Source organism: Mercenaria mercenaria, chromosome 4 (genome assembly GCF_021730395.1).
Source record: "Mercenaria mercenaria strain notata chromosome 4, MADL_Memer_1, whole genome shotgun sequence".
Classification (NCBI taxonomy): Eukaryota; Metazoa; Mollusca; class Bivalvia; order Venerida; family Veneridae; genus Mercenaria; species Mercenaria mercenaria.
The window spans coordinates 65,085,817-65,093,468 of record NC_069364.1 but is presented as its reverse complement, the minus strand read 5'-3'; the positions used below and the strand labels follow the sequence as shown (position 1 = coordinate 65,093,468).

At 31.0% G+C, this 7,652-nt stretch overlaps 1 long non-coding RNA gene across 1 annotated transcript; it reads left to right on the top strand.

Annotated features, from left to right (window-relative positions):
- The first annotated feature begins 1,042 nt into the window (after positions 1–1,042).
- On the top strand, positions 1,043–7,424 carry LOC128556756 (uncharacterized). Its single transcript, XR_008370817.1, has 3 exons — positions 1,043–1,271; positions 6,399–6,431; positions 7,301–7,424. It is a non-coding gene; the product is annotated as an uncharacterized LOC128556756 (long non-coding RNA).
- The last annotated feature ends 228 nt before the right edge of the window (positions 7,425–7,652 follow it).

Below are 7,652 nucleotides of genomic sequence, written 5' to 3'. Positions count from 1 at the left end.
TGTTTTAAAAATTAGCTACATATTAATTACAAATACTAACTGTTGACCTGCTTATTGCGCATTTTTGATGAATATATTGTTGAACTGAGTATAGGCCAAAAGTTGCGTAGTTTTCGGATGACGTACGTAGCGGCACGAGCGTCAATTCTTGACGTTTATTGACGTCACGAATCGATGGGAAATTTCGAATCGGTGAGATTAAGGAAAAGAGCCGAAGTCGTAGTTTGACTATCTAGTCATGTACTTTGTTGTTATGTACTTTATGTTCAGTAACAAACCAGCAAATTCAAAGTATTTACACTTACCTTTTTTTGATAGAATGATTCTTAACTAAAGGTGAATTTAAAACATAAAGTAAAGTAACAAACAAAATAGACTTTGTAAAGGTAAATATCAACAAACCATCAAAGAAAATTGACAGAAGACTTGACACTAGATATCAAATATATTCTCTTTTTTGAAATCTGATTAATTTAAAATACCTTCTCTAATTGACTGAAAAAAAAAAACATGTTTTTGTTGTTTGTTCTAAATTCAAGATAAGTGATAGGATTTTATTTCCGTGATAGTATTATGTGATTTTAAACGTTATTTCTTTATGAAAATGCAGAGTAACATATGTTTGAGCTATTGTATATGTTTGTATAGTATTATTTCTATATAATGGACAATACTACCATTTAAAATATACGATACTATACTGTACTATTATAAAATGAGCACTGAAAAACCACATCTACAAACAATGTGTCAAAAGTTTCAAAGTTTTGAATGTATTTAAAACGGTGCTTTACCAACGCCGCAACACCCTATCATATGCTATTTGAAATTTATATTTACAATTTAATTCGTACTTGAATTGTATAAAGGCTTTTCATCCTACAAAAAGTTTTGGCATTATTAAACTTTTTAACAGTACTTTATACCTCTCGTAAAATCTTAATAAAGGCGGCATAAAAGTTTATTGCAGAATCTTTCAAAAGGTTATGATAGAATCTTTATGACACCCTCCGTGGTCTCAGCTGCTATATAAGGGTGACACTCAGCATGATAAATCAACACTTCATTTATCGGATCGTTACACTTTGAATTTGTCTATCTCTTTACGTGGACATAGCAGATTGTGAATTGGACCATACGGAACATCGCAAAAATGAAGGTTAGCGCACTTCTCGTTGTCATGCTGGTGTTTGCGATGGTGATCACCGCTCCAGAAGTTGTCAGTGCTAAAGCAGCAAAAAAGTCTAAAGAGGAAACTGAGGAGAACACCGGTAAGAATTATTATATATATTCAAAGTTACATTCCAAGTATGTGTTACCAGTAGATTCTAGAAACTTCTCGGAAACATTTTAAATCAAGAAAGTAAATAAGATTCCCGGACGGTCAACTATGATAAATAGTTTAAGAATAAGTATATTGTTTTCGTTTGAGAATTTTAGTGAAAACCTAGAGACATTTATACATTGTCAGTTATATGAAATGATTAAAATCGGTACTTAAAATGGTCTGCTATTGTCAATCTATAAAGAAATGGATATTCAACATTTCTATTATCTTCAAGCAATAATAGAATTATTAGAAATGCTGCCAAATATGTATAGATTCTATTATGCTATGCAATTAGAAAAGAAATTGTTTTATGAAACATTACATTAGCTCATTTTTTGTTTAAAACATACTGTTATTTAATTGAAAAATATCTAAACATCATAAAAATCCTACATACATGTACTGTGCCACTCTTGGATTGAGTAATAAGAGACAGTTACGGAGACAATACAAGTGTATCACAGTTTTTAATAAATACAACATATTAAAAAGTAATTCATTTTTGTTAAAAGTGTCAAAAGTTACTGAGAAATAAAAGAAAGTTCAAATCGATGACCAAGACCGCGAATTTTAAGTTTTAAATAGGCAATAAATTCTAAGTTTGTTTTCACCATTTGATTACTTCTGAATACAGCACTTTCCAATATTTTTTTTTCAAATTTAGTATCAGGCACCTGATCACAATGTTTCTTCTTTAAATATTCAACTGACAATTATGATATAATTCAATCCTTAGTTTGTTTAATACATTTCTAAACCAATTGTTACAATTAGATAGTCAAAGCAAATAAGGTTGCGTTCCCTTTGTTTTTAAGGTGTTATCAATTTTGTTCAAACATTTCAATGTACACACCTGAGCTTTAAGAGGAAAATTCATTTATCACATATTTCAGTTGTGTTTTATATTCCGAATATGATGCCAATTTATATTGTTTTCTTTATAAGGTGTCAACTTACGAACAAACGTGGTTTCATACTCAAATATGACATAGACAAATAGTCTAAAGTAATGACTTCAAACTGAATAGTCAAGTCAAGTCAAAATCCTTTATTTCAGTCATTTCATGTATACATGAATCAGTGAGGTAATATATTAACAATATGTTTGAGACTCGTACTAAGCATATTTTCAACAAAGTTTTAACAAAGCTAACATGACAAAATGCAAAATTATTGTTTCTAATTATCAAAACCAATATATATATATGTATATGTATAATTCTGATATCTGCTACTCGTTTGATACCCATTGAATAAATGCATGTAAATTTAAGTGTCATAGTAGGTCCATAATTATACATCTTTTTATATCCTGTATCCAGTTGTAAAACAATTACAATTACAATGTAAAAGAAAATGGCCGACTTCGTGTTTAAATATAGCAGGGTAAACATAATTGTTCAGTCTTGAATGCTTTTGATAAGAATGACAATAACTTGATAAAGTTGAGTAATTGATAAGAATTGGAAATGTGTGTTTACTGTAACAAATAACAAGTGTTTTCCTTAGGGTTTCTATTTTTCATTGTTCTAATAATTATCTCACAAGTGAGCATTTGTTTTTGCTGATCCTGATAAATGGCGATTGACTTGGTTATTACGCTTCTAAATGTTTTAGAAAGCATATATTTGCCCATCTGTTTTTTCTTTTAAATTTTCAAGTTTCGCTTCACTGAAGCTTATTTTATTTAAAAACTGCTCAGATTAATCTCTTGTTAACAAAATTAATGTTGAATGATACTTTAACAAACAAAACAATCTAAAAATATTGCTTTAATAATTTTGATAATACATTAAAATTGTGGCAATTTTATTTAATAGTTACACTTAACATTTAAATCAGAATACTGTTATCTAATTCATTTACATTTTGAGAAAGCAATACCACACACATGTTCCAACGCGAACATAGATCTCACTTATTTAAGCTATGGCTATGCCTAACTAAACCTGGAAACAGTCCCGCTCTCGGAGATCGCTGATGAATGAACCGATCGATAAAATCAATGTCAATTACAATCTTTTGAATGTGTACTGTGTAAATTGTAATACAACTGGGTGAATATATATATTATGCATTTGTATTATTAATCCTATAAACATGTTTGACTAGTGGGAATGAAAATAAAGGCATTACATAATTTTGGCAATTCACCAGTTTAATAAAGCCTTGACGTCAACGTCGCTTAAAATTATATGAGACGTTAGTCGAAATGACTTTGTAGAATATTTTTTTGGATATTTCAGCAGGGATAGCTTACATGTAAAAATGAATATTACATTTTTGACTTCCCACAAAAAATTGATCAAATTAATTTATTGAATAGAATTGATAAAATGCTAGGGAAAGCCTCGCGTTTTATCAATTTACCGATATTCAACTCGTTTAATAATTCATAAATTATCCTAGTCTGTGTTCAGACCGTATGTTTAAAATTATCCTAGTCTGTGTTCAGACCGTATGTTTTGTTCAAAGGAGATAACTCCTGAGGCTATTCAAATTTTGTATAATTATGTCCCTTGATTTCTCAAAACATACGATAATCAGAGCCGAGACTGATAATAAAGATTATCTAGTCGGTAGCCAGACTAAAATTATCCTGTAAATATTCGTTTCTGTATTTATATATAGTAGTTACCTAGATGCAGGTGCTTTGTATATACAACCACATCTGCTAATGTTGTCATCATGATTATGTACTGCCGAACCTTACTGTAAAAAAAGATATTTGCAACAGGGTAACACACATTTTGTTTTATTTTAGGAGCAAAAGTTCCATGCTTAATTCTGCTAATAGTACAAAATGCAGATCAAATTCCTCCTTCACCTTTTTAGAAATTGATAGAGTTATACGTTTACGTCAAAAATGCAGGGAAGCTGAAGCTATTTTTGGTGTAATAGGTGTAACATTTGGTGACAGGTCAACACCCGCCCAATGCACTAGCTTTTTCCCAAATCAATTATGTATTCACCTTGTCGCTTCAAAGAGTTTTTTATCTTGATCACGCACGCGCGCGCACACACACACACATACACACACAGCGCGCTCCGACTCTGTCTTTGAAATGCCAGCGTAACAAGACGCGAGGGTCCGTAGTAGTCATGTCCAAAATTAGGCACAGTATCGTATTCTTGTTTAAAATAATAACTTTGTCGATTGGAAAAGTCATACAAAGGTACAACAATGTGAACATAATAGATACCTTGTTTTTAAAAAATAAAATACTCATATTTCAACTACAGCGTTTTTGTTTGTTTTGACAATTATTATCGACGAGGAAAAAATGAAAAGATACCATCCTTTACGCCTATAGTAATTTCCTGTCGCGCAAGGTATGTAAGGTATTATCGAAAGGTATCAACCTTTACAGAAGTGATCAGAGCTAAGCCTACTTATAATATATATAATCGACATGGTCCGGTTAAGTGATTTATATTGGAGTTATGGCTCTTATATTTCTTTTACAGAATGGCTGTGTACAGTTGTACATGTCTATTGAAAATGATAATTTTATGTTCTGTACATAGATGAGACTATATATATATGTTCTTACTCTTTCTAATTTTCTGTTAACATTCATTTTGATAAATTAGCACGTATATTTCTGGTGCGCATAATTGTGAAATAAGTATTTTGATTTTAAGTGGTAAGTTTTAAATGTTAAGTAATGAGTTTAAGGTAATAGCTAATAAGGATTAACTGATCTCCTAGCGCTTGCGTACTTTTCTTAAAATATTTTGAACTATTAATTGTCAATTATTAGTTATTCTAACACGACCAGCAAATAACCTATATACACATAGGAGAAAATCAATCAACGGTTATTTTGCAATAACCCATGCGCGTGCAAAGTAGTGACGTCATCCTATAGAATGATCTAGGTGCGTAGCACGAAGTGTAGTTCATGTCGTAAAAAGTAGTTGCCATTTCTTTTCTAACACTTTTAATTTTAGAATCGGAATAACAAGTTCCTAAGTGTGATTTATCGTAGAATATGCCGAGTTTTTTATGGCATATTCTTACGCATAGGAGCTAAAGACACGGGTTTTTCTACGATAAACTACGCTTGGGAACTTATTATTTCTTAATTACTCTATATTTTTTTGCCACGGATCGGTTTTTGTATTTTGACCGTGGTCAATATTGCACAAAATAATGTGTATATGAATTTAGTAGACATACCATTTATATTTCGCTCTTTTAATCTTATAGTCATTCCGTATAAAAAGTATTGAATGCTTTAATCGATTTGTCTGTCTTTTATCAAGTGTTGTGTGTCAGTAGGAAATGAAACTATTATCTATCCATCGAACTTCATTATTATTACATACTCACTTAAAAACTCCGCTGAGTTTCAATTGAATCTGAAGCTTCAATATTTTTCCATATTGACGGTCAAATCGGGTGTGTGACGTCATTTGTAACGTCAGTTTCATGTATGCCGTCGCGTTTTAAAGTTATTTAACGACAATATTTTTTAATTTCACTTAAGCTTAAAAACATACTTGATTTATTTATTTACTAATTTTAAGTGTAGATGCGTATGTTATAAAAGATTATTAGATCTGCATCGAGAAATATGCACTCGTTCTTTCGCGAAATAATATTGCGCTCCTGAAGTCGCGCAATATTTTCCGCTGCAGAACTCATGCTTATTTCTTAATACAAGTCTAATAAATATTTATACGTGTGTCTAATCCCAAACAGAATAACAAAATACGCTTATGGTCCAAAGGTTGCAATTAATTTCTGACCGGGCACACAGTGTAAGCGTCCTGTGACAATAGTTTACTACTGTTAGTTCGGAAACTGTTCATTAGCAGGCTGATATTGTCATACAATTAATCACGTTACTAGATTGTTATACGTTCTTCAATCATAATCGTTAAAACAAATACTAAAATGATCCTCTTTGGCTTCTGAATGTAAAAACTATGTCTTATGGAGAGATGCCACACAAGTTTATAGATCCACTGGACACTGACACATAATATTTAAGATGTTGAATATTAATGCAATCAAATGAAAACTACAGATGTTTGACAGTCAAAACGCTTTATATTTCAGATAAAAAGGAAACAAAGGAAAGAAGCGAAGACAGTAAGTTAAATGTCTAGTTCTATTACTTACTGGCGATAGGAAAATCAATATACTACTCGTTTGCTTATTTCTAAATCTTATATAAAATATTTTAATGCTATTTTATCAAAAGATATTTCTACAGATGGGTCATCAGTGGCAGGATGATAAAAAGAATCCGTTGCCAACGAGTTGCATGCGCGATTCATGGATTTGCCAATCCTAATCTGCCGTCCATTTCGCATGAACTCTGAAAAACATTTCATTTCTTAATTACAAGGAATAGTAAAAAGCAAATGTTTACTATTCAATTGCTATATAAACTCAAATCATATAAAATATATAGAATAATATACCTTATATTATTTTATTTAAGAAATGATTAATAGCAAAACCGTGTTTTAACACATTTTATACACGAAGGACTGCTATATGTCGAGCGAAATAATTTTACGAGGCGTAAAATTATTTCGTACGATGGATAACCGCCGGAGGTTATTAATAGCGTTCAAACATGGGTGCATTATGTATGTCAATATCATTTTGTATTTTATAATTGTTAACTAATAGTTTGATGTTTCTTTTATCAAAATGAATGGTATAATGAATTCTCTGCAAACGTTTTGGATAGTGGCCATCACTTTGAGATTTCTCTCTACTTGAGCTTCAGGTAATACCATAAATTATACAAAATTGATGAAAAAAGGCACGGTAAAAGTTGTTTAGAAGTTGCAACGCAGTGCGAAACACGGTCAACTTTAAGAATATACCAAGCAAATGCCATTTTTTAAACATTACAATTAGGGGTCATATACCTTAAGTTGAACTGGTGGGCTATAATGATTTTTTGATAGTGTGTTTAACTATCATGTATCAATTTTCTTTTTCAGAGCATCACTTTGGTATCAATCATTGGTGATTATTTCAGGTAATTATACTGCAAACTTTAATTTTATTTTATTTTGTTGGGTTTAACGTCGCACCGACACAAGCAAACTTTAAAGACAGATGACGCGGGCTTGTACTAGCGTTCTACAAATCTAAAGCTTTTTGCACTTACTTCTTTTCAAAACAGACATTTGTAAATATTTACCTATGAAAATATTTGAAAATATCTGCAACAGAAATGAAACAATTGATTTTAGAACAAAAAATCTGATTTACTGTTTCAACAAAGGGGTCTTCTTTTACCGCCTTTTAGCATCGTAATAAATTGTAATGTCCTGTACTTATAAAGAGATA